Consider the following 16187-nt stretch of genomic DNA (forward strand, 5'->3'; position numbering starts at 1 on the left):
TGGTTCAGTTTGGATTAGAAATATGATCAAATTGTTTGTAATAAAATGTTCAGGAGCCAAAGGTTACGGAAGTCTTCATTTCATTTACAGATTTAATAGCTGCAGAGTGGGAGAGAGAGAGAGAAACTTTGCGCACATCTGGTATGATGGAATCAAACACAATCACAACACAGAAAATGGACTATCTTTCTTAAATATTAGGATAACATAAGGATAAGATTGGAATAAGAAATTCCTTTAAAATCTTCTGATTTTTTTCCTGTTCTGTGATGATGGCAAGTGATTTTGCAATTCCACAAGCCCAAGCAGTTAATCTTCAGGCGAGATCATAGACATTAATAGTTTGACCAGTGAAGGAGGGAACCTGCTCCTTCTATACCCCCACACACACACCCACCCCCAGGACTGCCTCTTCTCCACCTTTGGGGTTGAGGCTAACTGAGCTGCTGGCTTGAAGTGATGATCTGTATAACTGGGCAATCTCTATCCAGCAGGTGTTCCACTTTATTGTCCAACTGTGTTCAGAAGGTGGATATTTAACTGTGGTACCTCAACTGGAATGAATGACTTATACCAGAGTCATCCTCACTGGCAATGAACCAGTGTTTCTTCATCAGCAGCAGAATAATACGTTGTGCTTAATCTCCCCAGAAACATTCCATGTAACAACACTCAGGATATTTCTGTATACAAATAACTCAGTCTCTTATAAACCCTTAATAATGGTTACTGTTTTTATTGGGTTACGATGGCTAGCTCATATGCGCAGCAGAAAAATTACAATAATTACCCCATCACTGTTCACATGAAAAATCAGAAAAGCTCATCCAAGAAGGCTCATTACAACTTTGGGAATCAGCTCTTTGCCCATTGACCATTGTCTCTCAGCCCTTCCATTGTTCCCCCACCTCACTCTCGAACCACCCTCTACGGACCCCTGTTGAAAGTGAGTGCCAGATGTGGACAGGGTCAGGACCAGTTTCCTCACTCCAACTGGTGAATGGTTTCCTAACCCTGACCACCTTCATTTCCAGAGCACAGCTGTCAGCAGGATGACAGTGAAGGAGATACAGGACCTCGTGTTGAGTGCACTGTCAGACCTTATGGGGCTGGAGAACTACACACGTGACCCCTTGAGCTGCTGATGTGCAATGGAGGGAGTTGAGTTAGGAATGTGCTGATGAGAAATAAACCAGAATCCATCTTCCAGGACATTGGTCAGGAGGTCTGGAAAGGCAGTGAGGGATTCTTCAAGCCTGTGACCTTGCTCCGTCACTGTGTCTGCATCAAGAGTTTGGCTGTGTTGCAGTGTGTGGTATGCTGTCCTGGGCAATTGAAAGTTGCTGTCTGGTTCCCTTGGGTTAGCCCGATGGAGGTTACACAGTGGTGACGACTGCAGCATTGTAGATGAGGTCAGAAGTCAAGCAGAGGGAGGTGTATATCTCTGCATCCCCTTGCTGTCTAGGCCCTGGCTTTAGCATTGGCTTGGTCAGATACTGAGAACTGGGCAAAATCAGCAGTGTAGTTTCGAGAAGGAGTTACAGTGTCCCCTTCAACCCAAAGACTAAGGCTGCTGGTGAACTGACTGGCATTGATTCTGGAGATGTGGCAGCCTGTTGGCTGATGCAGAGCAGTGAAGTCTGAGCTAGTCTCCCACAGACACTGATCCAAGGAGCTGGAGGAGACCGTGGCTGGGGAGCTTTGTTCTGCTGGATCTCCCCAGAGTGGGGTTGGTGCAGAGGGCCGTTAGATTTGGGGGAGCTCCTCTAGCAGGGGCCAGCAGCTCTAAACTGACCGTCTGTCTGCAGACAAGAGTCTGACTGTTGACAATTCCTCACCACCTTCCACTGTTTGGTGCATTGAGCTCGACGGTTCTGAAAGCAGACCTGGAGGAAAAGCAGCAAAATGTTAGCAAACCATTTGTACATGTTTGGGCACAGTTTAATTCAGGCACACTGTACTTCCTCCTCTCCCACCCCCCACCTCCATCCTCCCCACCCTCCACACCGCACTCTCCTACTCCCACCCCTTTCCCACTCTCCCTTCCACTCCCTCCCCCTTTCTCCCCTACTTGTTCTTCCCCTCCCTTTTTCCCTTCTCTCCCCCTTTCCCTCTCCTCCTCCCCTTTGCTTTCCCCTTTCCCCTCCCATTATCCTTCTCTCCCCCTTTTCTCCCCTTCTCCGCCCTCCCCTCCCCAGTCCCCCAGTTCCAGGTTAAGTGACCTATTCCCCCGTTGCCCACAGGGTGTCTGTCCCACCCTGAGCCCGACTCAGCAGCTGCAAACAGCAATTAAAGTCAGGAATAGCTGAGAAATAGCAGGCTTGAGGCTGGGGGTAACCAGGGGGAGAATTGAAACATCCTGAGAAAGCTTCACGAGGAGGTAGTCCAGGGAGTGAGCAGGAGGAGCACAGTGTGGGCTGGACAGAGGGAAAACACTGAGCAGTTCAGTTCTGGTCTGAACCGGTCCCCAGACGCTGTCAGGCTATCGGAATTCCTGCAGCATTCCCTGTTTCACATTGCCAGCATTTGGCCTCAGCCGGAGAGTTGGGAGACCCTGGGGTTTGTAGAGAGTGGGCATTTCACCAGGAATGTGTTGGGGTAGTTTCGGAATAAGAAAAGCATTGATGAGGAATCTGAGAGGACCGGGGTGTAATTCTGACATTGTCCACCGCTCTCTGTCTGATACTTCAATCTGAAGTGAATTGTTCACCACTCTGTCTCTTTCTTACACTAATGTGGAGGTGCCAGGAGTGAACAAGGTCAGAAATCAGACATCACCACATTATTGACCAAAGGCTTTATTTGAAATCCCAGGATGTGGGAGTGCTGCCTCATCATCATCTGACCAAGGGGCAAAACTCTGAAAGCTTGTGATTTCAAATAAACCTGTTGGACTATAACCTGGTGATGTCTGACTTTGTCCCACACCCAACCATCTTTGAAACAAATGCAGGGCCAGGGTTTGATATTAGAATTATTTTTATGCTGGAACTATTTTCCAGAACAGAAGTAAAGATTGTTTATGAGAAGCTGCCAGGCGGTGTGTTGGGCAAGCACTGACCTGGATCTTAGGTTCTGGGAGCCCAGTGATTGCAGCTAAAGTGTCCCTCCTGTGGATGTCAGGGTAAGGGCTCAGTACAAACGCCTGTTGCAGCTCTGCAAGCTACCGCCTGTTAAACACTGTCCTCTTCCTCCTGCACTGTCCCTCAGCCAGGGAGTAGACACCTGCCAAGGGTACACATCAGCGACACCCGCGAATTCAACTGCCCCCAGCATACTCCCCCACTCCCAAAATACCCCCTCTCCCAAAATACCCCCCCTCCCAAAATACCCACACCCATAATACACCCCATAATCCCCAATCCCCAAAATAACCCCTCTCCCAAAATACCCCCCAAAATACCCCCTCTCCCAAAATATCCCTGCCCAAAATACCCCCCTCCCAAAATACCCACTCCCCAAAATACCCCCTCTCCCAAAATCCCCAATCCCCAAAATACCCCCTCTCCCAAAATACATATCCCCCAAAATACCCTCTCCCCATAATATCCACTCTCCCAAAATACCTCCTCCTCAAAATACCAACCCCTAAAATTCCCCTTCCAAAATACACCCCTCAAAACACCCTCATCCTAAAATACCAGCCCCCAAAATATCCCCTCTCCCAAAATATCCGACTCCCACAAAGTGCTGACCCGTTCTCACCCCTGACACCCTGCAGGCAGGACCAAGCCCTGTTCAGGCCTCCCTCCATGGGGAAGTGGGGCTCCAGGTCGTGCCACTGAGATCGTGCTTGCTTTCAGCCTGGGACATAGAGCAACTAATGTCCCTGATCCAAACTCCTAGTTACTGCCACTGACAGCTCTTAGTGTATTTTAGAGAACAGTAATCCGGTGTGTATTCAGGAGAATAGCTCTCCCTGTGTGTGATATACATAAAGCAATCCTAATGTATATTACAGGGAGTGACATTGCCCGTGTACTAGACAAAATAACAGCCCTTTTGTATACCACAGGGAATAGCAGTCTGTACGTGTTCCGCAAGGAATTAGTCACCATGTGCAGTGGGGAACAGTGTAAAATAGCAGTTACTGTGTGTATTTTAGGGATAGCATTCACTGTGTATATTGTATTAAATAACAATCTGTGTATATTGGGGGAACAACAGGTTCTAATGGCAATTCGGTTGATATTATAACGTTTAGCTATCCAACGTATTTTTTTAAAATTCACTCAATGGCGAGAAGGTTTCAGCAGATATCGGTCACCTCTAATTACCCAGGGGTGTTTTTTTGAGAGTTAGTCACATTGCTGTGGGTCACATTCTGGAGTCACGTGTAGGCCAGGACGGTAGTTTCCTTCCCTAGTGACCAGGATGGTTTTTCCAACAATCAACAATCTCTCCAGCCAGAGAGTATTGAATCAGTGGAAGTCCCAGAGAGCTGGGGAGAGGGAGTCGTTGAGTATATTTAAGACAGAGGGAGGTAGGTTGATGATGAGTAACAGCATCAAGAGGAATGGGATTGAGAACATATCAGTCATGATTCAATGGAGGACCAGACGCGATGGGCTGAATGGCCTAATTCTGTTCCTTTATGTTGTAATGCCTGATTTTTATTGATCTCAGGTTTTACCATCTGCCAGAGGAGATTCAAAGAAAGGTCCCCAGAACATTACCAGGGTCTCTGAGTTTAATAGTCGAGCGATAATGCTATCAGCTGTCCCATCCCCACAGGCCACGTAAATAAAACAGGCTTTGAGGGAACAGGCTACAATAGGCAATTGTAGTCCCGGTATGGACTGTAGAGAATAGCAGCTCCTGAATATGTAATACAGAATTGTAGTCCCTGAGTATATTCCTGATATTTTTAATCAAACTGCTCAGACATGCTACTACACATATCCACGGGTACTGAAGGAGGTGGCTCGGGAAATCGTGGATGCGCTGGTGATTATTTTCCAGAGTTCAATAGAATCGGGGTTGGTTCCTGAGGATTGGAGGGCGGCTAATGTTGTGCCACTTTTTAAGAAGGGTGGGCGGGAGAAAGCAGGAAATTATAGACCAGTTAGTCTGACCTCAGTGGTGGGAAAGATGCTGGAGTCTATTATAAAGGATGAAATTACGGCACATCTGGATAATAGTAACAGGATAGGACAGAGTCAGCATGGATTTATGAAGGGGAAATCATGCTTGACTAATCTTCTTGAATTTTTTGAGGATGTAACTCGGAAGATGGACGAGGGAGATCCAGTGGATGTACTGTACCTGGACTTTCAGAAAGCTTTTGATAAAGTCCCACACAAGAGGTTAGTGAGTAAAATTAGGGCGCACGGGATTGGGGGCAAAGTACTAGATTGGATAGAGAATTGGTTGGCTAACAGGAAACAAAGGGTAGTGATTAACGGCTCCATTTCGAAATGGCAGGCAGTGACCAGTGGGGTACCGCAGGGATCCGTGCTGGGACCGCAGCTTTTTACAATATATGTAAATGATATAGAAGATGGTATCAGCAATAACATTAGCAAATTTGCTGATGACACAAAGCTAGGTGGTAGGGTGAAATGTGATGAGGATGTTAGGGGATTACAGGGTGACCTGGACAAGTTAGGTGAGTGGGCAGATGCATGGCAGATGCAGTTTAATGTGGATAAATGTCTGGTTATCCACTTTGGTGGCAAGAACAGGAAGGCAGATTACTACCTCAATGGTATCAAATTAGGTAAAGGGGCTGTTCAGAGAGATCTGGGTGTTCTTGTCCACCAGTCAATGAAGGCAAGCATGCAGGTACAGCAGGTCGTGAAGAAGGCTAATAGCATGCTGGCCTTCATAACAAGAGGGATTGAGTATAGAAGCAAAGAGGTGCTTCTGCAGCTGTACAGGGCCCTGGTGAGACCACACCTGGAGTACTGTGTACAGTTCTGGTCTCCAAATTTGAGGAAAGACATTCTGGCTATTGAGGGAGTGCAGCGTAGGTTCACGAGGTCAATTCCTGGAATGGCAGGATTGCCTTACACGGAAAGACTGAAGCGACTGGGCTTGTATACCCTTGAGTTTAGAAGACTGAGAGGGGATCTGATTGAAACGTATAGGCTTATGAAAGGACTGGACACTCTGGCAGGAGGGAACATATTTCCGTTGATGGGGGAGTGCCGAACCAGAGGACACAACTTAAAAATACGGGGTAGACCATTTAGGACAGAGATGAGGAGAAACTACTTCACACAGAGAGTGGTGGCTGTGTGGAATGCTCTGCCCCAGAGGGCAGTGGAGGCCCAGTCTCTGGATTCTTTTAAGAAAGAATTGGATAGAGCTCTTAAAGATAGTGGAGTCAAGGGGTATGGAGATAAGGCTGGAACAGGATACTAATTAGGAATGATCAGCCATGATCATATTGAATGGCGGTGCAGGCTCGAAGGGCAGAATGGCCTACTCCTGCACCTATTGTCTATTGTCTATTGTCTATTGTCTATTGGCAGGTGGGACTTGAACCTGGACCTCACAATCCAGTGGTAGGGACACCACCACTGCCCCAAAGAGCCCTTCTGTGTATATGGCAGACATGAGCAGCTCCCTGTGTATATTACAGAGGATCACAAATGAACCTTCTCTGGATCTGCCCCTTACATTTTTCCTTTGGTAACTGGCCCAAAACAGCCCACAGATTTCCCACTGTGATCTGACAAGTACCTTACATAGTTGTAGCAAAACTTCCCTACCTTAATACTCCATTCGCTTTGAAATAAAGGCCAACATTCTATTTCCTTCCCAATTATCCACTGAAATCGGATGCTAGCTTTTATAATTCATTCCTTTCAATCCCTCTACTCTGTAGCATTCCTCAGTCTTTCTGCTTTTAAATAATATTCAGCTCCTCTTCCTCCCAAAATGTATAATCTCACTTTTGTCCATATTGTAATTTCAGAATATTTATTATCAGCAAAGCAGAACCTGTGCGTGTTGTTGAGAACAGATACTGGTTTGGTATGGGATACAGTACTATCAATCCCACTTTGGAGAGTGAGGTCTGCAGATGCTGGAGATCAGAGTTGAGAGTGTGTTGCTGGAAAAGCACAGCAGGTCAGGCAGCAGCTGAGGAACAGGAGAATTGACGTTTCCCTACTGTGCTTAACTCATTTTTGACCCGTCTATTCTCATCAATCTGTGCTGTGGTCTCTCTCTCTCTCTCTCTCTCTCATACGACCTGTATTCCTGTCTCTCTCTCCCTCTCTCTCTTTGTTCCTCCTATCTCTTTTCCTCCCTGTACTGCTGTCACTCAAACTCGCTGTTTGCACACAACCGCTGAGAAAATTCCAGCAATCCGGAGCTCATTCTCAGAAAACTATCGGGGAAATTCAGCAATCGGTCCCTTCCATCTGGGCTTCTTTTGAATAATGGTCTTTTCATTCAGTCAAAAGGAGTGAGAGGACAGGGAAGCTCTGGAGGGCCATACAATCGAGCATTCAGGTAGATATGAGGTACATCAGGAGACAGTGGACAGGGTGGGGAAGGGGACAGGGCCCCACACACACCTCCTCCTGGACACTCACCTCCTCCTGGGGACACCCACCTCCTCCCCAGAGACACACTCACCTACTCCCCAGGGACACACTCACCTACTCCCCAGGGACACACTCACCTACTCCCCTGGGACACACTCACCTACTTCCCAGGGACACACTCACCTACTCCCCAGACACACTCACCTACTCCCCAGAGACACACTCACCTACTCCCCAGGGACACTCACCTACCTACTCCCCAGGGGGACACTCACCTACTCCCCAGGGACACACTCACCTACTCCCCAGGGACACACTCACCTGCTCCCCAGGGGGACACACACCTGCTCCCCAGGGGGACACACACCTACCCCCCACGGACACACACCTGCTCCTCAGGGGGACACACACCTACTCCCCAGGGGGACACACACCTACCCCCCACGGACACACACCTACTCCCCACGGACACACACCTACTCCCCAGGGGGACACACACCTACTCCCCAGGGGGACACACACCTACCCCCCACGGACACTCACCTACTCCCCAGGGGGAGACACACCTACTCCCCAGGGGGACACACCTACCCCCCACGGACACACACCTACTCCCCAGGGGGACACACACCTACTCCCCACGGACACACACCAACCCCCGACAGACACACACCTACTCCCCAGGGACACTCACCTACTCCCAGAGAGACACATCTACTCCCCACGGACACTCACCTACTCCCCACGGACACACCTACTCCCACGGACACACACCTACTCCCCAGGGGGACACACACCTACTCCCCAGGGGGACACACACCTACTCCCCACGGACACACACCTACCCCCCACGGACACACACCTACCCCCCACGGACACACACCTACTCCCCAGGGGGACACACACCTACTCCCCAGGGACACTCACCTACTCCCAGAGAGACACATCTACTCCCCACGGACACTCACCTACTCCCCACGGACACTCACCTACTCCCAGGGACACACACCTACTCCCAGGGACACACACCTACTCCCCAGGGACACACACCTACTCCCCAGGGACACACACCTACTCCCAGAGAGACACATCTACTCCCCACGGACACTCACCTACTCCCCACGGACACTCACCTATTTAACAACACTCACGTGAGTGCACATTTCGAGTTTTCATGTCGCTCGTCGACAGCCATAGCGTCGATGGTATGGACGCGTCCCAATTTTGTTTTTAATAAATTAGTTAATAATCGTTAAATATTTGCATGAGCTGCAAAGTCATGAAAAGTGTGTCACGCGAGACCATAGAGGCAAAGGTCTTAAACCTCTTTAGGCCCAGAAACTTCATTAAGGAGTCATTCTTCCCAAACCGTTTTCCTCTGGCGCCGATGACGATCCCGAAGAATTGTGGCTTGGTACCTCCTGTGAGGCACTCCACTTCCTCGCTCAGATGTTTGTACTTCTGGGTTTTTTCGGTCCAAACTTGTTCTAAGGACTGGTCATTATTTTCGAACCGGACTGTGACGTCTACTACCGCCACTTTGGAGCTGTCCTCCTTCTTGATGATGATGTCCGGCTTCCATAGATTGCCATCCGAGGTCACAAACCTTGGCTCCAGGTATCACGTCCATCCATACTTGCCGAGGTGTTTTCTTAAATGTTCAAGGACCACATTGTGCCTTTTGATTCTCTTGTTCTTGACGTACGGACAGTGCCCCGATATGTGTTGCCAGCATTTTGTTTCGATTGTTGCATCGCCTATAGCTTTTGTTCGCATGAGGATTGCCCCTGGATAGGGTCGTTCTCGTCGGATACAGATTAGATCTGAGAAGCAGGCTGGAGATGACGTTCCTAGATCTGGTGTTTGCGTGCGGCTTGAGCCAGGAATTGGATATCTTGTCTTCCTGGAAGTATTTAATGCCATCTCTCTGGCACACCATCTTACTCCCACTTCTCGAATTCCCACTCTCGCCACGCTCCGTACTCATTGGGAGGTTTTAGTAAGTGCTGTCGTTGCTTTTCTGACAATTGCCCACCCTCTAGCATCATTGCCAGGTCTTCTGTGCTAGGTCCAGCGGGTATCTTTTTCTCAACCAGGAAACCTTTAATTTCTCGAAGTACATTTAGCGATCGATATTCCTCAATGGTTTCCTTATTGCTCTCTTCCCTGAATTGGAAAGAAGCTTTTATGATCCGATCGGTTGAGCGTCCAAGAGATTCACACTTTCTAATTATGGTGGATGGAATTTGAACCTTGAGCTTCGACATTGCCAGACCCTCCGTCTTTGTCCTTTGAGTACAGCAAGTCATCTGCAATGTGTTGTGGCAAGTGTAGGAATTCTTTTACCGCATTTCGAATGATCTGATCCAGCTTTCCCAATGTGTTTTGAGACGCCTCTGTCAGTATCAGGTGGAAGTATAATCTTGGAATGACGTGCACCCTGAGAAGCTCCAGTCTCTGAGTTGATTTGAGCGGCGCCGTCCGTAAACCTTCAACCCAGGGTTTGAGCTTTTCTTCCCATTGACTCTCTTTAACGCCTGCCCCTGGGTCTATCCGTGCGCCCAAGTATCTCTCAGTGTCTCCTGGTGGGATGTATTTGATGGCCTCGTTTCTGATCCTCCACTTTGCTGCATGATTATACATGAAGGTCTTCCTTTTGCAGGTGAAGTGGAAGCCTTTGGTTTTATTGACATTGATGTCTAGACCTGTCTTATCACAATAAGACTGGAGGATCTTTAAGTTCTCTTGTATCCCGGCGTGAGAGTTACTCAGCAGTGCACTGTCATCCGCGAAGGCCAATGCTGTACAGTTAAAGCGTCCTGTTCCCGTACGGCATTGTAATGCCCTGGCCTGCCTGCTCCAGGGTACTGATCAGGGGGTCTATCGCGATGTTGAATAGTAATGGTGAAAGCGGATCGCCTTGCTTAACGCCTCTCTCGATCTTTATCTGATCGGTGGGCTTGCCTTCGCCCTCAATCACCGTAGTGTTATTGGTGGAGAGTTGGCGGATCAGATCCACCAAGGCAGCAAGTGTTTTCATCCTCTTCAGCAACCCGATGAGTAATTTGTGGCTGACTGAGTCGAACGCTTTGGCCAGATCGACAAAAACAACGGCCAGCTCCTTTCTGTTCTTTTTCGAGCCCTTGATGATATTCTGGAGGAGAGCAATGTTCTCGTTACAGCCGGGAGTGGGTGCCAGGAAACCCTTCTGTCTCGGATTGATGTTCACTACCTTGCTTAACCTCTTTGCCAGAATTTTTGTGAATAGGCGGAGAAGCATTAACCCGATTGTAATGGGCCGACAGTTGTCCAGGTTCTTAAATCGATCCGGGTCCTCGCACTTGGGAATGAGTACTGTCCGGCTCTTCTTCATACTCTCTGGGATAGATCTCGTTTTTAACCAAAGGGTAAAGGGTCGCGGTATACGGGAGGCGTCAGTCTCTTGGATGACTTCTAGATCTTGCAGCTTTTTGCCATCTGGCCCCGGTGCACTGTGTTTATTGATACCTCTCAGGGCTTCGTCGACCTCCTCTTCACCGATTGGTCCCAGTAGTAGGTTTTCATCAACATGGCCAGCGGAACCAGTAAAGTTCTTTATGTCCACCTTATTATTTGCCTTGGACAATTTCTCACGCAATTTGGTTTCAAGTTCCTCTCGTGAGATGGGGCATTGAGATGTATTGGGTGCACCCATTAATTTCTGGGCTAGCTGGCGCCTGTTGGTTCTGTATAAATCTTGGGGTCTCTTTATACACTGCTTTCTTAGTGGCATAACGTTTCTTCGCACCATTGTTGTTGTTGTTCTTTTTGGCCTTTCTGTTGATCTCTCTTTGCCGTCTGCGGGGGTGTTTCCCGTTATGTCCACCGTTTATTTCGTCAGTATTACAGTCTACCAACCCTCAAGCTTGAGCCATACAGAGTGGATCATTGGCTTTCTGCAGTAGTTCCTCGGCCTGTCTGATCTGTTCATCTACTTCCCTGTGTTTAAGGAGTGTAGCCGGGATTTTATATGGAATTTATTGATCTACTGGTGCTGCCGAGCCATTTTCCTCTTCCTGTATGGGCTCTTGCTCCTCTCTTTTGGACGTTTTCGGGGTTGTCGGGGTTGTGACTTGGGCTAGACGTTTCTTCTGGAGCAACCTGCGTTTGTCTGAGATCTGCTTGGTGGTCTTCGTTGTTAGGACGTTAGCAATCTCGACATTGAGAAACCTGGTGCCGGCGAGGTTTATTTCTAGTTGTTCCAAGAGGGTTTCTTCCTCCTCGGACCACGCCCCTTTCCGTCTCCTTCCTGTAGGCTGGTCGGCCTCTATGCGCTTGTTGTTCCTCAATGCGGGGTGCATATGTCTTTCATGCTGCCCAAGACCACTTTTTGTTGTGAAGGTGACCTCACAGGCTTCACATTGAAACTCTCCCATCACCGTCTGCATAGCACCTTGACATTTGGGAAAGTGACAGGCAATTGAGATAAATTCACCCGTCTTCTGGCATCACGAACATTTGGTTCAAAAGATCCTGGTTTGATGCGAGCGCCTGAGATGTTTTACAAAAAGAGTGACGTTCGGAAAGAGTGTGTTGCACCTACTCCCCAGAGACACACTCACCTCCTCCCCAGGGACACACTCACCTCCTCCCCAGGGACACTCCCCAGGGACACACTCCCCTACTCCCCAGGGACACTCACCCACTCCCCAGGGACACTCCCCAGGGACACACTCCCCTACTCCCCAGGGCCACTCACCCACTCCCCAGGGACACTCCCCAGGGACACACTCCCCTACTCCCCAGGGACACTCACCCACTCCCCAGAGACACTCCCCAGGGACACACTCCCCTACTCCCCAGGGCCACTCACCCACTCCCCAGGGACACTCCCCAGGGACACACTCCCCTACTCCCCAGGGACACTCACCCACTCCCCAGAGACACTCCCCAGGGATACTCCCCAGGGACACACTCCCCTACTCCCCAGGGACACACTCCCCTACTCCCCAGGGACACTCCCCTGGGCAGGTGTGCGCACACACACACACACACACACAGGGGCTGTCTGGGCAGGCGTGCACGCACACACACACACAGGGGTTGTCTGCGCAGGTGTGCAAACACACACACACACACACACACACACACAGGGGCTGCCTGCGCAGGCGTGCACACACACACACACACACACACAGGGGCTGTCTGCGCAGGCGTGCACGCACACACACACACAGGGGCTGTCTGGGCAGGCGTGCACGCACACACACACACAGGGGCTGTCTGCGCAGGCGCGCACACACACACACACACACACAGGGGCTGTTTGCGCAGGCGAGCACGCACACACACATACAGGGGCTGTTTGCGCAGGCGTGCACGCACACACACACACAGGGGCTGTTTGCGCAGGCGTGCACGCACACACACACACAGGGGCTGTCTGGGCAGGCGTGCACGCACACACACACACGGGCTGTCTGGGCAGGCGTGCACGCACACACACGGGCTGTCTGGGCAGGCGTGCACGCACACACACGGGCTGTCTGGGCAGGTGTGCACGCACACACACAGGCTGTCTGCGCAGGCGTACGCACACACACACACAGGGGCTGTCTGCGCAGGCGTGCATGCACACACACACAGGCTGTCTGCGGAGGCGTGCACGCACACACACACAGGGGCTGTCTGGGCAGGCGTGCACGCACGCACACACACAGGGCCGTCTGGGCAGGCGTGCACGCACACACACACACAGGGGCTGTCTGCGCAGGCGTGCACACACACACACAGGGGCTGTCTGGGCAGGTGTGCACACACACACACAGGGGCTGTCTGCGCAGGCGTGCACGCACACACACACACACAGGGGCTGTCTGCGCAGGCGTGCACGCACACACACACACAGGGGCTGTTTGCACAGGCGTGCCGGCACACACACACACACACACAGGGGCTGTCTGGGCAGGCGTGCACACACACACACAGGGGTTGTCTGCTCAGGCGTGCACACACACACACACACACACAGGGGCTGTTTGCGCAGGCGTGCACGCACACATACAGGGGCTGTCTGCGCAGGCGTGCACGCACACACACACACAGGTGCTGTTTGCGCAGGCGTGCACGCACACACACACACAGGGGCTGTTTGCGCAGGCGTGCACGCACACACACACACAGGGGCTGTTTGCGCAGGCGTGCACGCACACACACACACAGGGGCTGTTTGCGCAGGCGTGCACGCACACACACACACAGGGGCTGTTTGCGCAGGCGTGCACGCACACACACACAGGGGCTGTCTGCGCAGGCGTGCACGCACACACAGGGGCTGTCTGGGCAGGCGTGCACGTGCGCACACACACACACAGGGGCTGTCTGGGCAGGCACACACAGCTGGAGTATAGAACAGTACAGCACAGAACAGGCCCTTCAGCCCATGATGTTGTGCTGACCACTGATCCTCATGTATGTACCCTCAAATGTCTGTGACCATACGCGTGTCCAGCAGTCTCTTGAATGTCCCCAATGACCTTGCTTCCACAACTGCTGCTGGCAATGCGTTCCATGCTCTCACAACTCTGTGTGTAAAGAACCTTCCTCTGACATCCCCTCTATACTTTCCTCCAACCAGTTTAAAACTATTACCCCTCGTGTTAGCCATTTCTGCTCTGGGAAACAGTCTCTGGCTATCGACTCTATCTATGCCTCTCGTTATCTTGTACACCTCAATTAGGTCCTCTCTCCTCCTCCTTTTCTTCAATGAGAAAGGTCCAAGCTCAGTCAACCTTTCTTCATAAGATAAGCCCTCCAGTCCAGGCAGCATCCTGGTAAACCTCCTCTGAACCCTCTCCAAAGCATCCACATCTTTCCTATAATAGGGTGACCAGAACTGGATGCAGTATTCCAAGTGCAGTCTAACCAAAGTTTTATAGAGCTGCAACAAGATCTCACGACTCTTAAACTCAATCCCCCTGTTAATGAAAGCCAAAACACCATATGCTTTCTTAACAACCCTGTCCACTTGGGTGGCCATTTTAAGGGATCTATGTACCTGCACCCCAAGATCCCTCTGTTCCTCCACACTGCCAAGAATCCTATCCTTAATCCTGTAGTCAGCTTTCAAATTCGACCTTCCAAAATGCATCACCTCGCATTTAGATTAGATTAGATTACTTAGATTAGATTATTTACACTGTGAAAACAGGCCCTTCGGCTGAACAAGTCCACACCGCCCCGCCAAAGTGCAACCCACCCATACCCCTACATTTACCCCTTACCTAACACTACAGGCAATTTAGCATGGCCAATTCACCTGACCTGCACATCTTTGGACTGTGGGAGGAAACCGGAGCACCCGGAGGAAACCCACGCAGACACGGGGAGAATGTGCAAACTCCACACAGTCAGTCGCCTGAGGCGGGAATTGAACCCGGGTCTCTAGCGCTGTGAGGCAGCAGTGCTAACCACTGTGTCACCGTGCCGCATTTATCCAGGTTGAACTCCATCTGCCACCTCTCAGCCCATCTCTGCATCCTGTCAATGTCCCGCTGCAGCCTACAACAGCCCTCTATACTGTCAACGACACCTCCAACCTTTATGTCATCTGCAAACTTGCTGACCCATCCTTCAATCTCCTCATCCAAGTCATTAATAAAAATTACAAACAATAGAGGCCCAAGGACAGAGCCCTGTGGAACACCCCTCACCACTGACTTCCAGGCAGAATACTTTCCTTCTCCTACCACTTGCTGTCTTCTGTTGGCCAGCCAATTCTGTATCCAGACAGCTAAGTTCCCCTGTATCCCATTCCCCCTGACCTTCTGAATGAGCCTACCATGGGGAACCTTATCAAATGCCTCGCTGAAGTCCATATACACCACATCCACAGCTCGATTCTCATCAACTTTTCTAGTCACACCCTCACAGAACTCGATAAGGTTTGTGAGGCATGACCTGCCCCTCACAAAGCTGTGCTGACTGCATTTAATCAAGCCATGCTGTTCCAGACGGTCATAAATCCTATCCCTCAGAATCCTTTCTAACACCTTGCAGACGACAGACGTGAGACTGACTGGTCTGTAATTGCCGGGGATTTCCCTAATTCCTTTCTTGAAGAGAGGAATTACATTTGCCTCTCTCCTGTCCTCAGGTATGACTCCAGTGGAGAGCGAGGATGCAAAGATCTTCGCAAGTGGTGAAGCAATTGCATTTCTCGTTTCCCAAAGCAGCCGAGGACAAATCTGGTCCAGGCCTGGCGACTTGTCAATCTTAATGTTTGACAAAATTTTCAGCACCTCAGCTTCCTCTATCTGTATCCATTCCAGCGTGCACACCTGCTCTTCAAAGGTTTCATTCACTACAAACAGGAGACTACACACACACACCTTCACTCTCACACACACACACACACACTCTCACACACACACACTCTCACACTCACTCACACACACACACACACCTGCACACACACACACACACTCTCACCCACACACACACACCCACACACACTCTCACACACACACTCACACACACACTCACACACACACTCACACACACACTCACACACACACTCACACACACACTCACACACACACTCACACACACACTCACACACACACTCACACACACACTCACACACACACACACGGGGTACAAGAAGCCATTGATACACACTCACTGACAAATGCATCCACACTGTACACC

At 50.3% G+C, this 16187-nt stretch overlaps 1 pseudogene; it reads right to left on the reverse strand.

Annotated features, from left to right (window-relative positions):
- Window positions 1–677: 677 nt before the first annotated feature.
- LOC140491223 (uncharacterized) lies at window positions 678–9422 on the reverse strand (annotated as a pseudogene).
- Between the last annotated feature and the right edge of the window lie 6765 nt (window positions 9423–16187).

Source organism: Chiloscyllium punctatum, chromosome 19 (genome assembly GCF_047496795.1).
Source record: "Chiloscyllium punctatum isolate Juve2018m chromosome 19, sChiPun1.3, whole genome shotgun sequence".
Taxonomy (NCBI): Eukaryota; Metazoa; Chordata; class Chondrichthyes; order Orectolobiformes; family Hemiscylliidae; genus Chiloscyllium; species Chiloscyllium punctatum.